This window comes from Astyanax mexicanus, chromosome 18 (assembly GCF_023375975.1).
Source record: "Astyanax mexicanus isolate ESR-SI-001 chromosome 18, AstMex3_surface, whole genome shotgun sequence".
Lineage (NCBI taxonomy): Eukaryota > Metazoa > Chordata > Actinopteri > Characiformes > Acestrorhamphidae > Astyanax > Astyanax mexicanus.
This window is the reverse complement of record NC_064425.1, coordinates 34,412,755-34,426,264: the sequence shown is the minus strand read 5'-3', so window position 1 is coordinate 34,426,264 and position 13,510 is coordinate 34,412,755. Positions and strand designations below refer to the sequence as shown.

General features: G+C 50.9%; 25 non-coding genes across 25 annotated transcripts; all 25 read left to right on the top strand.

Moving 5' to 3' along the window:
* Positions 1-284: 284 nt before the first annotated feature.
* On the top strand, positions 285-391 carry LOC125783797 (U6 spliceosomal RNA). Its single transcript, XR_007426517.1, has one exon. It is a non-coding gene; the product is annotated as a U6 spliceosomal RNA (small nuclear RNA).
* Positions 392-669: 278 nt separating this feature from the next.
* On the top strand, positions 670-833 carry LOC125783398 (U1 spliceosomal RNA). Its single transcript, XR_007426120.1, has one exon. It is a non-coding gene; the product is annotated as a U1 spliceosomal RNA (small nuclear RNA).
* Positions 834-1,391: 558 nt separating this feature from the next.
* On the top strand, positions 1,392-1,498 carry LOC125783796 (U6 spliceosomal RNA). Its single transcript, XR_007426516.1, has one exon. It is a non-coding gene; the product is annotated as a U6 spliceosomal RNA (small nuclear RNA).
* Positions 1,499-1,776: 278 nt separating this feature from the next.
* Positions 1,777-1,940, top strand: LOC125783397 (U1 spliceosomal RNA). Its single transcript, XR_007426119.1, has one exon. It is a non-coding gene; the product is annotated as a U1 spliceosomal RNA (small nuclear RNA).
* A 558-nt stretch (positions 1,941-2,498) lies between these two features.
* Positions 2,499-2,605, top strand: LOC125783795 (U6 spliceosomal RNA). The gene has a single exon (XR_007426515.1). It is a non-coding gene; the product is annotated as a U6 spliceosomal RNA (small nuclear RNA).
* Positions 2,606-2,883: 278 nt separating this feature from the next.
* On the top strand, positions 2,884-3,047 carry LOC125783396 (U1 spliceosomal RNA). Its single transcript, XR_007426118.1, has one exon. It is a non-coding gene; the product is annotated as a U1 spliceosomal RNA (small nuclear RNA).
* A 558-nt stretch (positions 3,048-3,605) lies between these two features.
* LOC125783794 (U6 spliceosomal RNA) lies at positions 3,606-3,712 on the top strand. Its single transcript, XR_007426514.1, has one exon. It is a non-coding gene; the product is annotated as a U6 spliceosomal RNA (small nuclear RNA).
* A 278-nt stretch (positions 3,713-3,990) lies between these two features.
* On the top strand, positions 3,991-4,154 carry LOC125783581 (U1 spliceosomal RNA). The gene has a single exon (XR_007426304.1). It is a non-coding gene; the product is annotated as a U1 spliceosomal RNA (small nuclear RNA).
* Positions 4,155-4,712: 558 nt separating this feature from the next.
* Positions 4,713-4,819, top strand: LOC125783793 (U6 spliceosomal RNA). The gene has a single exon (XR_007426513.1). It is a non-coding gene; the product is annotated as a U6 spliceosomal RNA (small nuclear RNA).
* A 278-nt stretch (positions 4,820-5,097) lies between these two features.
* On the top strand, positions 5,098-5,261 carry LOC125783483 (U1 spliceosomal RNA). The gene has a single exon (XR_007426206.1). It is a non-coding gene; the product is annotated as a U1 spliceosomal RNA (small nuclear RNA).
* A 558-nt stretch (positions 5,262-5,819) lies between these two features.
* Positions 5,820-5,926, top strand: LOC125783792 (U6 spliceosomal RNA). The gene has a single exon (XR_007426512.1). It is a non-coding gene; the product is annotated as a U6 spliceosomal RNA (small nuclear RNA).
* A 278-nt stretch (positions 5,927-6,204) lies between these two features.
* Positions 6,205-6,368, top strand: LOC125783395 (U1 spliceosomal RNA). The gene has a single exon (XR_007426117.1). It is a non-coding gene; the product is annotated as a U1 spliceosomal RNA (small nuclear RNA).
* Positions 6,369-6,926: 558 nt separating this feature from the next.
* On the top strand, positions 6,927-7,033 carry LOC125783791 (U6 spliceosomal RNA). The gene has a single exon (XR_007426511.1). It is a non-coding gene; the product is annotated as a U6 spliceosomal RNA (small nuclear RNA).
* Positions 7,034-7,311: 278 nt separating this feature from the next.
* LOC125783394 (U1 spliceosomal RNA) lies at positions 7,312-7,475 on the top strand. Its single transcript, XR_007426116.1, has one exon. It is a non-coding gene; the product is annotated as a U1 spliceosomal RNA (small nuclear RNA).
* Positions 7,476-8,032: 557 nt separating this feature from the next.
* Positions 8,033-8,139, top strand: LOC125783789 (U6 spliceosomal RNA). Its single transcript, XR_007426509.1, has one exon. It is a non-coding gene; the product is annotated as a U6 spliceosomal RNA (small nuclear RNA).
* A 278-nt stretch (positions 8,140-8,417) lies between these two features.
* Positions 8,418-8,581, top strand: LOC125783393 (U1 spliceosomal RNA). Its single transcript, XR_007426114.1, has one exon. It is a non-coding gene; the product is annotated as a U1 spliceosomal RNA (small nuclear RNA).
* Positions 8,582-9,139: 558 nt separating this feature from the next.
* LOC125783788 (U6 spliceosomal RNA) lies at positions 9,140-9,246 on the top strand. Its single transcript, XR_007426508.1, has one exon. It is a non-coding gene; the product is annotated as a U6 spliceosomal RNA (small nuclear RNA).
* A 278-nt stretch (positions 9,247-9,524) lies between these two features.
* Positions 9,525-9,688, top strand: LOC125783392 (U1 spliceosomal RNA). The gene has a single exon (XR_007426113.1). It is a non-coding gene; the product is annotated as a U1 spliceosomal RNA (small nuclear RNA).
* A 558-nt stretch (positions 9,689-10,246) lies between these two features.
* LOC125783787 (U6 spliceosomal RNA) lies at positions 10,247-10,353 on the top strand. The gene has a single exon (XR_007426507.1). It is a non-coding gene; the product is annotated as a U6 spliceosomal RNA (small nuclear RNA).
* A 278-nt stretch (positions 10,354-10,631) lies between these two features.
* LOC125783493 (U1 spliceosomal RNA) lies at positions 10,632-10,795 on the top strand. Its single transcript, XR_007426216.1, has one exon. It is a non-coding gene; the product is annotated as a U1 spliceosomal RNA (small nuclear RNA).
* Positions 10,796-11,353: 558 nt separating this feature from the next.
* On the top strand, positions 11,354-11,460 carry LOC125783786 (U6 spliceosomal RNA). Its single transcript, XR_007426506.1, has one exon. It is a non-coding gene; the product is annotated as a U6 spliceosomal RNA (small nuclear RNA).
* Positions 11,461-11,738: 278 nt separating this feature from the next.
* LOC125783391 (U1 spliceosomal RNA) lies at positions 11,739-11,902 on the top strand. Its single transcript, XR_007426112.1, has one exon. It is a non-coding gene; the product is annotated as a U1 spliceosomal RNA (small nuclear RNA).
* Positions 11,903-12,460: 558 nt separating this feature from the next.
* LOC125783785 (U6 spliceosomal RNA) lies at positions 12,461-12,567 on the top strand. Its single transcript, XR_007426505.1, has one exon. It is a non-coding gene; the product is annotated as a U6 spliceosomal RNA (small nuclear RNA).
* Positions 12,568-12,845: 278 nt separating this feature from the next.
* On the top strand, positions 12,846-13,009 carry LOC125783390 (U1 spliceosomal RNA). The gene has a single exon (XR_007426111.1). It is a non-coding gene; the product is annotated as a U1 spliceosomal RNA (small nuclear RNA).
* Positions 13,010-13,375: 366 nt separating this feature from the next.
* On the top strand, positions 13,376-13,482 carry LOC125783784 (U6 spliceosomal RNA). The gene has a single exon (XR_007426504.1). It is a non-coding gene; the product is annotated as a U6 spliceosomal RNA (small nuclear RNA).
* The last annotated feature ends 28 nt before the right edge of the window (positions 13,483-13,510 follow it).

The following is a 13,510-nucleotide window of genomic DNA, read 5'->3' as shown; positions in this document are numbered from 1 at the left end:
TGCAGCTCAGTCATTGCTTCTCAGCTCATGCTTGATTTCATTTAGTCACCTGGCATCCAAAGAACCTTCTTCTGCGTTCGAAGGTAGAAAATGTGCTATGTATACTAAGTACTGCCCCGTGTGAAACAAAAAAGCGTCACTGGAGTCCAAAGTGGGGAGGGCTTGACACTCCCAGCCTGTGAGGTGTCAAGAGGACACCTGATAAGCCTCTGAGGCCTGCCCTCTTGCAGAAACCCTGTTGAGGCGCGGAATGGTATATGGGAGAGACGTGGGCCACGTGGAGCGTGCTTGCTACGGCAGCACATATACTAAAATTGGATCGATACAGAGAAGATTAGCATGGCCCCTGCGAAAGGATGACACGCAAATCCGTGAGGCGCTCCTTGTTTTGTTCCGTCTAACGGAAAGTACGGCCCATGTCAGCATCTGCCCCGTAATGTCTTGAGATTGCTTTGCAAAAGCATGAGAAATGCTCGCAAGGCCTGCTAAGTAAATGCCCTGTCAGAGTCAAAGAGGTCGCTAGACGCAAGGACTCCGCGAGAGCCTTTAGTTCAGGATGAGAGGCGGGGCTACGATCTCATCAAGCCCCTCCCCTCAAGAATTACACCATCACCCTCTTCCTGCATTAGCTGCGGTCAGGATGAGCATTCCCCAAAAACAACAACTTTCATACTTACCTGGCAGGGGTGATACCATGATCAGAAAGGTGGTTCGCCCAGAGCGAGGCTCAGCCATTGCACTCGGGCTGTGCTGACCTTTGCGAATTCCCCAAATGCGGGAATCTCGACTGCATAATTTCTGGTAGTGGGGGACTGCGTGCGCGCTCTCCCCTGACGTGCTTCTGTGACCAATGTAGAGTTGTGTTTCTGCGGCTTTGTGTTTGGCTGAGCAAAGTGTTGGGAAAGCAGCTGTAGGCGTTCCTTGCCGTAGAAAACGGGGGTGCCTTGTGACCCACGCTTTGGAGATCTGCCCCAGTGTCAAGCTCAGGTCAGACTTGCTGATGTTTTCCCAGTAGGCATATTCCTGTGAAAAAAAAGAAGTGGAATGGTAGCTCCAAAAGCTTGGAATTCATAGATCTGACCAGCACCTTCCTATGACATTCTTCAATGCAGCTCAGTCATTGCTTCTCAGCTCATGCTTGATTTCATTTAGTCACCTGGCATCCAAAGAACCTTCTTCTGCGTTCGAAGGTAGAAAATGTGCTATGTATACTAAGTACTGCCCCGTGTGAAACAAAAAAGCGTCACTGGAGTCCAAAGTGGGGAGGGCTTGACACTCCCAGCCTGTGAGGTGTCAAGAGGACACCTGATAAGCCTCTGAGGCCTGCCCTCTTGCAGAAACCCTGTTGAGGCGCGGAATGGTATATGGGAGAGACGTGGGCCACGTGGAGCGTGCTTGCTACGGCAGCACATATACTAAAATTGGATCGATACAGAGAAGATTAGCATGGCCCCTGCGAAAGGATGACACGCAAATCCGTGAGGCGCTCCTTGTTTTGTTCCGTCTAACGGAAAGTACGGCCCATGTCAGCATCTGCCCCGTAATGTCTTGAGATTGCTTTGCAAAAGCATGAGAAATGCTCGCAAGGCCTGCTAAGTAAATGCCCTGTCAGAGTCAAAGAGGTCGCTAGACGCAAGGACTCCGCGAGAGCCTTTAGTTCAGGATGAGAGGCGGGGCTACGATCTCATCAAGCCCCTCCCCTCAAGAATTACACCATCACCCTCTTCCTGCATTAGCTGCGGTCAGGATGAGCATTCCCCAAAAACAACAACTTTCATACTTACCTGGCAGGGGTGATACCATGATCAGAAAGGTGGTTCGCCCAGAGCGAGGCTCAGCCATTGCACTCGGGCTGTGCTGACCTTTGCGAATTCCCCAAATGCGGGAATCTCGACTGCATAATTTCTGGTAGTGGGGGACTGCGTGCGCGCTCTCCCCTGACGTGCTTCTGTGACCAATGTAGAGTTGTGTTTCTGCGGCTTTGTGTTTGGCTGAGCAAAGTGTTGGGAAAGCAGCTGTAGGCGTTCCTTGCCGTAGAAAACGGGGGTGCCTTGTGACCCACGCTTTGGAGATCTGCCCCAGTGTCAAGCTCAGGTCAGACTTGCTGATGTTTTCCCAGTAGGCATATTCCTGTGAAAAAAAAGAAGTGGAATGGTAGCTCCAAAAGCTTGGAATTCATAGATCTGACCAGCACCTTCCTATGACATTCTTCAATGCAGCTCAGTCATTGCTTCTCAGCTCATGCTTGATTTCATTTAGTCACCTGGCATCCAAAGAACCTTCTTCTGCGTTCGAAGGTAGAAAATGTGCTATGTATACTAAGTACTGCCCCGTGTGAAACAAAAAAGCGTCACTGGAGTCCAAAGTGGGGAGGGCTTGACACTCCCAGCCTGTGAGGTGTCAAGAGGACACCTGATAAGCCTCTGAGGCCTGCCCTCTTGCAGAAACCCTGTTGAGGCGCGGAATGGTATATGGGAGAGACGTGGGCCACGTGGAGCGTGCTTGCTACGGCAGCACATATACTAAAATTGGATCGATACAGAGAAGATTAGCATGGCCCCTGCGAAAGGATGACACGCAAATCCGTGAGGCGCTCCTTGTTTTGTTCCGTCTAACGGAAAGTACGGCCCATGTCAGCATCTGCCCCGTAATGTCTTGAGATTGCTTTGCAAAAACTTGAGAAATGCTCGCAAGGCCTGCTAAGTAAATGCCCTGTCAGAGTCAAAGAGGTCGCTAGACGCAAGGACTCCGCGAGAGCCTTTAGTTCAGGATGAGAGGCGGGGCTACGATCTCATCAAGCCCCTCCCCTCAAGAATTACACCATCACCCTCTTCCTGCATTAGCTGCGGTCAGGATGAGCATTCCCCAAAAACAACAACTTTCATACTTACCTGGCAGGGGTGATACCATGATCAGAAAGGTGGTTCGCCCAGAGCGAGGCTCAGCCATTGCACTCGGGCTGTGCTGACCTTTGCGAATTCCCCAAATGCGGGAATCTCGACTGCATAATTTCTGGTAGTGGGGGACTGCGTGCGCGCTCTCCCCTGACGTGCTTCTGTGACCAATGTAGAGTTGTGTTTCTGCGGCTTTGTGTTTGGCTGAGCAAAGTGTTGGGAAAGCAGCTGTAGGCGTTCCTTGCCGTAGAAAACGGGGGTGCCTTGTGACCCACGCTTTGGAGATCTGCCCCAGTGTCAAGCTCAGGTCAGACTTGCTGATGTTTTCCCAGTAGGCATATTCCTGTGAAAAAAAAGAAGTGGAATGGTAGCTCCAAAAGCTTGGAATTCATAGATCTGACCAGCACCTTCCTATGACATTCTTCAATGCAGCTCAGTCATTGCTTCTCAGCTCATGCTTGATTTCATTTAGTCACCTGGCATCCAAAGAACCTTCTTCTGCGTTCGAAGGTAGAAAATGTGCTATGTATACTAAGTACTGCCCCGTGTGAAACAAAAAAGCGTCACTGGAGTCCAAAGTGGGGAGGGCTTGACACTGCCAGCCTGTGAGGTGTCAAGAGGACACCTGATAAGCCTCTGAGGCCTGCCCTCCTGCAGAAACCCTGTTGAGGCGCGGAATGGTATATGGGAGAGACGTGGGCCACGTGGAGCGTGCTTGCTACGGCAGCACATATACTAAAATTGGATCGATACAGAGAAGATTAGCATGGCCCCTGCGAAAGGATGACACGCAAATCCGTGAGGCGCTCCTTGTTTTGTTCCGTCTAACGGAAAGTACGGCCCATGTCAGCATCTGCCCCGTAATGTCTTGAGATTGCTTTGCAAAAGCATGAGAAATGCTCGCAAGGCCTGCTAAGTAAATGCCCTGTCAGAGTCAAAGAGGTCGCTAGACGCAAGGACTCCGCGAGAGCCTTTAGTTCAGGATGAGAGGCGGGGCTACGATCTCATCAAGCCCCTCCCCTCAAGAATTACACCATCACCCTCTTCCTGCATTAGCTGCGGTCAGGATGAGCATTCCCCAAAAACAACAACTTTCATACTTACCTGGCAGATGTGATACCATGATCAGAAAGGTGGTTCGCCCAGAGCGAGGCTCAGCCATTGCACTCGGGCTGTGCTGACCTTTGCGAATTCCCCAAATGCGGGAATCTCGACTGCATAATTTCTGATAGTGGGGGACTGCGTGCGCGCTCTCCCCTGACGTGCTTCTGTGACCAATGTAGAGTTGTGTTTCTGCGGCTTTGTGTTTGGCTGAGCAAAGTGTTGGGAAAGCAGCTGTAGGCGTTCCTTGCCGTAGAAAACGGGGGTGCCTTGTGACCCACGCTTTGGAGATCTGCCCCAGTGTCAAGCTCAGGTCAGACTTGCTGATGTTTTCCCAGTAGGCATATTCCTGTGAAAAAAAAGAAGTGGAATGGTAGCTCCAAAAGCTTGTAATTCATAGATCTGACCAGCACCTTCCTATGACATTCTTCAATGCAGCTCAGTCATTGCTTCTCAGCTCATGCTTGATTTCATTTAGTCACCTGGCATCCAAAGAACCTTCTTCTGCGTTCGAAGGTAGAAAATGTGCTATGTATACTAAGTACTGCCCCGTGTGAAACAAAAAAGCGTCACTGGAGTCCAAATTGGGGAGGGCTTGACACTCCCAGCCTGTGAGGTGTCAAGAGGACACCTGATAAGCCTCTGAGGCCTGCCCTCTTGCAGAAACCCTGTTGAGGCGCGGAATGGTATATGGGAGAGACGTGGGCCACGTGGAGCGTGCTTGCTACGGCAGCACATATACTAAAATTGGATCGATACAGAGAAGATTAGCATGGCCCCTGCGAAAGGATGACACGCAAATCCGTGAGGCGCTCCTTGTTTTGTTCCGTCTAACGGAAAGTACGGCCCATGTCAGCATCTGCCCCGTAATGTCTTGAGATTGCTTTGCAAAAGCATGAGAAATGCTCGCAAGGCCTGCTAAGTAAATGCCCTGTCAGAGTCAAAGAGGTCGCTAGACGCAAGGACTCCGCGAGAGCCTTTAGTTCAGGATGAGAGGCGGGGCTACGATCTCATCAAGCCCCTCCCCTCAAGAATTACACCATCACCCTCTTCCTGCATTAGCTGCGGTCAGGATGAGCATTCCCCAAAAACAACAACTTTCATATTTACCTGGCAGGGGTGATACCATGATCAGAAAGGTGGTTCGCCCAGAGCGAGGCTCAGCCATTGCACTCGGGCTGTGCTGACCTTTGCGAATTCCCCAAATGCGGGAATCTCGACTGCATAATTTCTGGTAGTGGGGGACTGCGTGCGCGCTCTCCCCTGACGTGCTTCTGTGAACAATGTAGAGTTGTGTTTCTGCGGCTTTGTGTTTGGCTGAGCAAAGTGTTGGGAAAGCAGCTGTAGGCGTTCCTTGCCATAGAAAACGGGGGTGCCTTGTGACCCACGCTTTGGAGATCTGCCCCAGTGTCAAGCTCAGGTCAGACTTGCTGATGTTTTCCCAGTAGGCATATTCCTGTGAAAAAAAAGAAGTGGAATGGTAGCTCCAAAAGCTTGGAATTCATAGATCTGACCAGCACCTTCCTATGACATTCTTCAATGCAGCTCAGTCATTGCTTCTCAGCTCATGCTTGATTTCATTTAGTCACCTGGCATCCAAAGAACCTTCTTCTGCGTTCGAAGGTAGAAAATGTGCTATGTATACTAAGTACTGCCCCGTGTGAAACAAAAAAGTGTCACTGGAGTCCAAAGTGGGGAGGGCTTGACACTCCCAGCCTGTGAGGTGTCAAGAGGACACCTGATAAGCCTCTGAGGCCTGCCCTCTTGCAGAAACCCTGTTGAGGCGCGGAATGGTATATGGGAGAGACGTGGGCCACGTGGAGCGTGCTTGCTACGGCAGCACATATACTAAAATTGGATCGATACAGAGAAGATTAGCATGGCCCCTGCGAAAGGATGACACGCAAATCCGTGAGGCGCTCCTTGTTTTGTTCCGTCTAACGGAAAGTACGGCCCATGTCAGCATCTGCCCCGTAATGTCTTGAGATTGCTTTGCAAAAGCATGAGAAATGCTCGCAAGGCCTGCTAAGTAAATGCCCTGTCAGAGTCAAAGAGGTCGCTAGACGCAAGGACTCCGCGAGAGCCTTTAGTTCAGGATGAGAGGCGGGGCTACGATCTCATCAAGCCCCTCCCCTCAAGAATTACACCATCACCCTCTTCCTGCATTAGCTGCGGTCAGGATGAGCATTCCCCAAAAACAACAACTTTCATACTTACCTGGCAGGGGTGATACCATGATCAGAAAGGTGGTTCGCCCAGAGCGAGGCTCAGCCATTGCACTCGGGCTGTGCTGACCTTTGCGAATTCCCCAAATGCGGGAATCTCGACTGCATAATTTCTGGTAGTGGGGGACTGCGTGCGCGCTCTCCCCTGACGTGCTTCTGTGACCAATGTAGAGTTGTGTTTCTGCGGCTTTGTGTTTGGCTGAGCAAAGTGTTGGGAAAGCAGCTGTAGGCGTTCCTTGCCGTAGAAAACGGGGGTGCCTTGTGACCCACGCTTTGGAGATCTGCCCCAGTGTCAAGCTCAGGTCAGACTTGCTGATGTTTTCCCAGTAGGCATATTCCTGTGAAAAAAAAGAAGTGGAATGGTAGCTCCAAAAGCTTGGAATTCATAGATCTGACCAGCACCTTCCTATGACATTCTTCAATGCAGCTCAGTCATTGCTTCTCAGCTCATGCTTGATTTCATTTAGTCACCTGGCATCCAAAGAACCTTCTTCTGCGTTCGAAGGTAGAAAATGTGCTATGTATACTAAGTACTGCCCCGTGTGAAACAAAAAAGCGTCACTGGAGTCCAAAGTGGGGAGGGCTTGACACTCCCAGCCTGTGAGGTGTCAAGAGGACACCTGATAAGCCTCTGAGGCCTGCCCTCTTGCAGAAACCCTGTTGAGGCGCGGAATGGTATATGGGAGAGACGTGGGCCACGTGGAGCGTGCTTGCTACGGCAGCACATATACTAAAATTGGATCGATACAGAGAAGATTAGCATGGCCCCTGCGAAAGGATGACACGCAAATCCGTGAGGCGCTCCTTGTTTTGTTCCGTCTAACGGAAAGTACGGCCCATGTCAGCATCTGCCCCGTAATGTCTTGAGATTGCTTTGCAAAAGCATGAGAAATGCTCGCAAGGCCTGCTAAGTAAATGCCCTGTCAGAGTCAAAGAGGTCGCTAGACGCAAGGACTCCGCGAGAGCCTTTAGTTCAGGATGAGAGGCGGGGCTACGATCTCATCAAGCCCCTCCCCTCAAGAATTACACCATCACCCTCTTCCTGCATTAGCTGCGGTCAGGATGAGCATTCCCCAAAAACAACAACTTTCATACTTACCTGGCAGGGGTGATACCATGATCAGAAAGGTGGTTCGCCCAGAGCGAGGCTCAGCCATTGCACTCGGGCTGTGCTGACCTTTGCGAATTCCCCAAATGCGGGAATCTCGACTGCATAATTTCTGGTAGTGGGGGACTGCGTGCGCGCTCTCCCCTGACGTGCTTCTGTGACCAATGTAGAGTTGTGTTTCTGCGGCTTTGTGTTTGGCTGAGCAAAGTGTTGGGAAAGCAGCTGTAGGCGTTCCTTGCCGTAGAAAACGGGGGTGCCTTGTGACCCACGCTTTGGAGATCTGCCCCAGTGTCAAGCTCAGGTCAGACTTGCTGATGTTTTCCCAGTAGGCATATTCCTGTGAAAAAAAAGAAGTGGAATGGTAGCTCCAAAAGCTTGGAATTCATAGATCTGACCAGCACCTTCCTATGACATTCTTCAATGCAGCTCAGTCATTGCTTCTCAGCTCATGCTTGATTTCATTTAGTCACTGGCATCCAAAGAACCTTCTTCTGCGTTCGAAGGTAGAAAATGTGCTATGTATACTAAGTACTGCCCCGTGTGAAACAAAAAAGCGTCACTGGAGTCCAAAGTGGGGAGGGCTTGACACTCCCAGCCTGTGAGGTGTCAAGAGGACACCTGATAAGCCTCTGAGGCCTGCCCTCTTGCAGAAACCCTGTTGAGGCGCGGAATGGTATATGGGAGAGACGTGGGCCACGTGGAGCGTGCTTGCTACGGCAGCACATATACTAAAATTGGATCGATACAGAGAAGATTAGCATGGCCCCTGCGAAAGGATGACACGCAAATCCGTGAGGCGCTCCTTGTTTTGTTCCGTCTAACGGAAAGTACGGCCCATGTCAGCATCTGCCCCGTAATGTCTTGAGATTGCTTTGCAAAAGCATGAGAAATGCTCGCAAGGCCTGCTAAGTAAATGCCCTGTCAGAGTCAAAGAGGTCGCTAGACGCAAGGACTCCGCGAGAGCCTTTAGTTCAGGATGAGAGGCGGGGCTACGATCTCATCAAGCCCCTCCCCTCAAGAATTACACCATCACCCTCTTCCTGCATTAGCTGCGGTCAGGATGAGCATTCCCCAAAAACAACAACTTTCATACTTACCTGGCAGGGGTGATACCATGATCAGAAAGGTGGTTCGCCCAGAGCGAGGCTCAGCCATTGCACTCGGGCTGTGCTGACCTTTGCGAATTCCCCAAATGCGGGAATCTCGACTGCATAATTTCTGGTAGTGGGGGACTGCGTGCGCGCTCTCCCCTGACGTGCTTCTGTGACCAATGTAGAGTTGTGTTTCTGCGGCTTTGTGTTTGGCTGAGCAAAGTGTTGGGAAAGCAGCTGTAGGCGTTCCTTGCCGTAGAAAACGGGGGTGCCTTGTGACCCACGCTTTGGAGATCTGCCCCAGTGTCAAGCTCAGGTCAGACTTGCTGATGTTTTCCCAGTAGGCATATTCCTGTGAAAAAAAAGAAGTGGAATGGTAGCTCCAAAAGCTTGGAATTCATAGATCTGACCAGCACCTTCCTATGACATTCTTCAATGCAGCTCAGTCATTGCTTCTCAGCTCATGCTTGATTTCATTTAGTCACCTGGCATCCAAAGAACCTTCTTCTGCGTTCGAAGGTAGAAAATGTGCTATGTATACTAAGTACTGCCCCGTGTGAAACAAAAAAGCGTCACTGGAGTCCAAAGTGGGGAGGGCTTGACACTCCCAGCCTGTGAGGTGTCAAGAGGACACCTGATAAGCCTCTGAGGCCTGCCCTCTTGCAGAAACCCTGTTGAGGCGCGGAATGGTATATGGGAGAGACGTGGGCCACGTGGAGCGTGCTTGCTACGGCAGCACATATACTAAAATTGGATCGATACAGAGAAGATTAGCATGGCCCCTGCGAAAGGATGACACGCAAATCCGTGAGGCGCTCCTTGTTTTGTTCCGTCTAACGGAAAGTACGGCCCATGTCAGCATCTGCCCCGTAATGTCTTGAGATTGCTTTGCAAAAGCATGAGAAATGCTCGCAAGGCCTGCTAAGTAAATGCCCTGTCAGAGTCAAAGAGGTCGCTAGACGCAAGGACTCCGCGAGAGCCTTTAGTTCAGGATGAGAGGCGGGGCTACGATCTCATCAAGCCCCTCCCCTCAAGAATTACACCATCACCCTCTTCCTGCATTAGCTGCGGTCAGGATGAGCATTCCCCAAAAACAACAACTTTCATACTTACCTGGCAGGGGTGATACCATGATCAGAAAGGTGGTTCGCCCAGAGCGAGGCTCAGCCATTGCACTCGGGCTGTGCTGACCTTTGCGAATTCCCCAAATGCGGGAATCTCGACTGCATAATTTCTGGTAGTGGGGGACTGCGTGCGCGCTCTCCCCTGACGTGCTTCTGTGACCAATGTAGAGTTGTGTTTCTGCGGCTTTGTGTTTGGCTGAGCAAAGTGTTGGGAAAGCAGCTGTAGGCGTTCCTTGCCGTAGAAAACGGGGGTGCCTTGTGACCCACGCTTTGGAGATCTGCCCCAGTGTCAAGCTCAGGTCAGACTTGCTGATGTTTTCCCAGTAGGCATATTCCTGTGAAAAAAAAGAAGTGGAATGGTAGCTCCAAAAGCTTGGAATTCATAGATCTGACCAGCACCTTCCTATGACATTCTTCAATGCAGCTCAGTCATTGCTTCTCAGCTCATGCTTGATTTCATTTAGTCACCTGGCATCCAAAGAACCTTCTTCTGCGTTCGAAGGTAGAAAATGTGCTATGTATACTAATTACTGCCCCGTGTGAAACAAAAAAGCGTCACTGGAGTCCAAAGTGGGGAGGGCTTGACACTCCCAGCCTGTGAGGTGTCAAGAGGACACCTGATAAGCCTCTGAGGCCTGCCCTCTTGCAGAAACCCTGTTGAGGCGCGGAATGGTATATGGGAGAGACGTGGGCCACGTGGAGCGTGCTTGCTACGGCAGCACATATACTAAAATTGGATCGATACAGAGAAGATTAGCATGGCCCCTGCGAAAGGATGACACGCAAATCCGTGAGGCGCTCCTTGTTTTGTTCCGTCTAACGGAAAGTACGGCCCATGTCAGCATCTGCCCCGTAATGTCTTGAGATTGCTTTGCAAAAGCATGAGAAATGCTCGCAAGGCCTGCTAAGTAAATGCCCTGTCAGAGTCAAAGAGGTCGCTAGACGCAAGGACTCCGCGAGAGCCTTTAGTTCAGGATGAGAGGCGGGGCTACGATCTCATCAAGCCCCTCCCCTCAAGAATTACACCATCACCCTCTTCCTGCATTAGCTGCGGTCAGGATGAGCATTCCCCAAAAACAACAACTTTCATACTTACCTGGCAGGGGTGATACCATGATCAGAAAGGTGGTTCGCCCAGAGCGAGGCTCAGCCATTGCACTCGGGCTGTGCTGACCTTTGCGAATTCCCCAAATGCGGGAATCTCGACTGCATAATTTCTGGTAGTGGGGGACTGCGTGCACGCTCTCCCCTGACGTGCTTCTGTGACCAATGTAGAGTTGTGTTTCTGCGGCTTTGTGTTTGGTTGAGCAAAGTGTTGGGAAAGCAGCTGTAGGCGTTCCTTGCCGTAGAAAACGGGGGTGCCTTGTGACCCACGCTTTGGAGATCTGCCCCAGTGTCAAGCTCAGGTCAGACTTGCTGATGTTTTCCCAGTAGGCATATTCCTGTGAAAAAAAAGAAGTGGAGTGGTAGCTCCAAAAGCTTGGAATTCATAGATCTGACCAGCACCTTCCTATGACATTCTTCAATGCAGCTCAGTCATTGCTTCTCAGCTCATGCTTGATTTCATTTAGTCACCTGGCATCCAAAGAACCTTCTTCTGCGTTCGAAGGTAGAAAATGTGCTATGTATACTAAGTACTGCCCCGTGTGAAACAAAAAAGCGTCACTGGAGTCCAAAGTGGGGAGGGCTTGACACTCCCAGCCTGTGAGGTGTCAAGAGGACACCTGATAAGCCTCTGAGGCCTGCCCTCTTGCAGAAACCCTGTTGAGGCGCGGAATGGTATATGGGAGAGACGTGGGCCACGTGGAGCGTGCTTGCTACGGCAGCACATATACTAAAATTGGATCGATACAGAGAAGATTAGCATGGCCCCTGCGAAAGGATGACACGCAAATCCGTGAGGCGCTCCTTGTTTTGTTCCGTCTAACGGAAAGTACGGCCCATGTCAGCATCTGCCCCGTAATGTCTTGAGATTGCTTTGCAAAAGCATGAGAAATGCTCGCAAGGCCTGCTAAGTAAATGCCCTGTCAGAGTCAAAGAGGTCGCTAGACGCAAGGACTCCGCGAGAGCCTTTAGTTCAGGATGAGAGGCGGGGCTACGATCTCATCAAGCCCCTCCCCTCAAGAATTACACCATCACCCTCTTCCTGCATTAGCTGCGGTCAGGATGAGCATTCCCCAAAAACAACAACTTTCATACTTACCTGGCAGGGGTGATACCATGATCAGAAAGGTGGTTCGCCCAGAGCGAGGCTCAGCCATTGCACTCGGGCTGTGCTGACCTTTGCGAATTCCCCAAATGCGGGAATCTCGACTGCATAATTTCTGGTAGTGGGGGACTGCGTGCGCGCTCTCCCCTGACGTGCTTCTGTGACCAATGTAGAGTTGTGTTTCTGCGGCTTTGTGTTTGGCTGAGCAAAGTGTTGGGAAAGCAGCTGTAGGCGTTCCTTGCCGTAGAAAACGGGGGTGCCTTGTGACCCACGCTTTGGAGATCTGCCCCAGTGTCAAGCTCAGGTCAGACTTGCTGATGTTTTCCCAGTAGGCATATTCCTGTGAAAAAAAAGAAGTGGAATGGTAGCTCCAAAAGCTTGGAATTCATAGATCTGACCAGCACCTTCCTATGACATTCTTCAATGCAGCTCAGTCATTGCTTCTCAGCTCATGCTTGATTTCATTTAGTCACCTGGCATCCAAAGAACCTTCTTCTGCGTTCGAAGGTAGAAAATGTGCTATGTATACTAAGTACTGCCCCGTGTGAAACAAAAAAGCGTCACTGGAGTCCAAAGTGGGGAGGGCTTGACACTCCCAGCCTGTGAGGTGTCAAGAGGACACCTGATAAGCCTCTGAGGCCTGCCCTCTTGCAGAAACCCTGTTGAGGCGCGGAATGGTATATGGGAGAGACGTGGGCCACGTGGAGCGTGCTTGCTACGGCAGCACATATACTAAAATTGGATCGATACAGAGAAGATTAGCATGGCCCCTGCGAAAGGATGACACGCAAATCCGTGAGGCGCTCCTTGTTTTGTTCCGTCTAACGGAAAGTACGGCCCATGTCAGCATCTGCCCCGTAATGTCTTGAGATTGCTTTGCAAAAGCATGAGAAATGCTCGCAAGGCCTGCTAAGTAAATGCCCTGTCAGAGTCAAAGAGGTCGCTAGACGCAAGGACTCCGCGAGAGCCTTTAGTTCAGGATGAGAGGCGGGGCTACGATCTCATCAAGCCCCTCCCCTCAAGAATTACACCATCACCCTCTTCCTGCATTAGCTGCGGTCAGGATGAGCATTCCCCAAAAACAACAACTTTCATACTTACCTGGCAGGGGTGATACCATGATCAGAAAGGTGGTTCGCCCAGAGCGAGGCTCAGCCATTGCACTCGGGCTGTGCTGACCTTTGCGAATTCCCCAAATGCGGGAATCTCGACTGCATAATTTCTGGTAGTGGGGGACTGCGTGCGCGCTCTCCCCTGACGTGCTTCTGTGACCAATGTAGAGTTGTGTTTCTGCGGCTTTGTGTTTGGCTGAGCAAAGTGTTGGGAAAGCAGCTGTAGGCGTTCCTTGCCGTAGAAAACGGGGGTGCCTTGTGACCCACGCTTTGGAGATCTGCCCCAGTGTCAAGCTCAGGTCAGACTTGCTGATGTTTTCCCAGTAGGCATATTCCTGTGAAAAAAAAGAAGTGGAATGGTAGCTCCAAAAGCTTGGAATTCATAGATCTGACCAGCACCTTCCTGTGAGGTGTCAAGAGGACACCTGATAAGCCTCTGAGGCCTGCCCTCTTGCAGAAACCCTGTTGAGGCGCGGAATGGTATATGGGAGAGACGTGGGCCACGTGGAGCGTGCTTGCTACGGCAGCACATATACTAAAATTGGATCGATACAGAGAAGATTAGCATGGCCCCTGCGAAAGGATGACACGCAAATCCGTGAGGCGCTCCTTGTTTTGTTCCGTCTAACGGAAAGTACGGCCCATG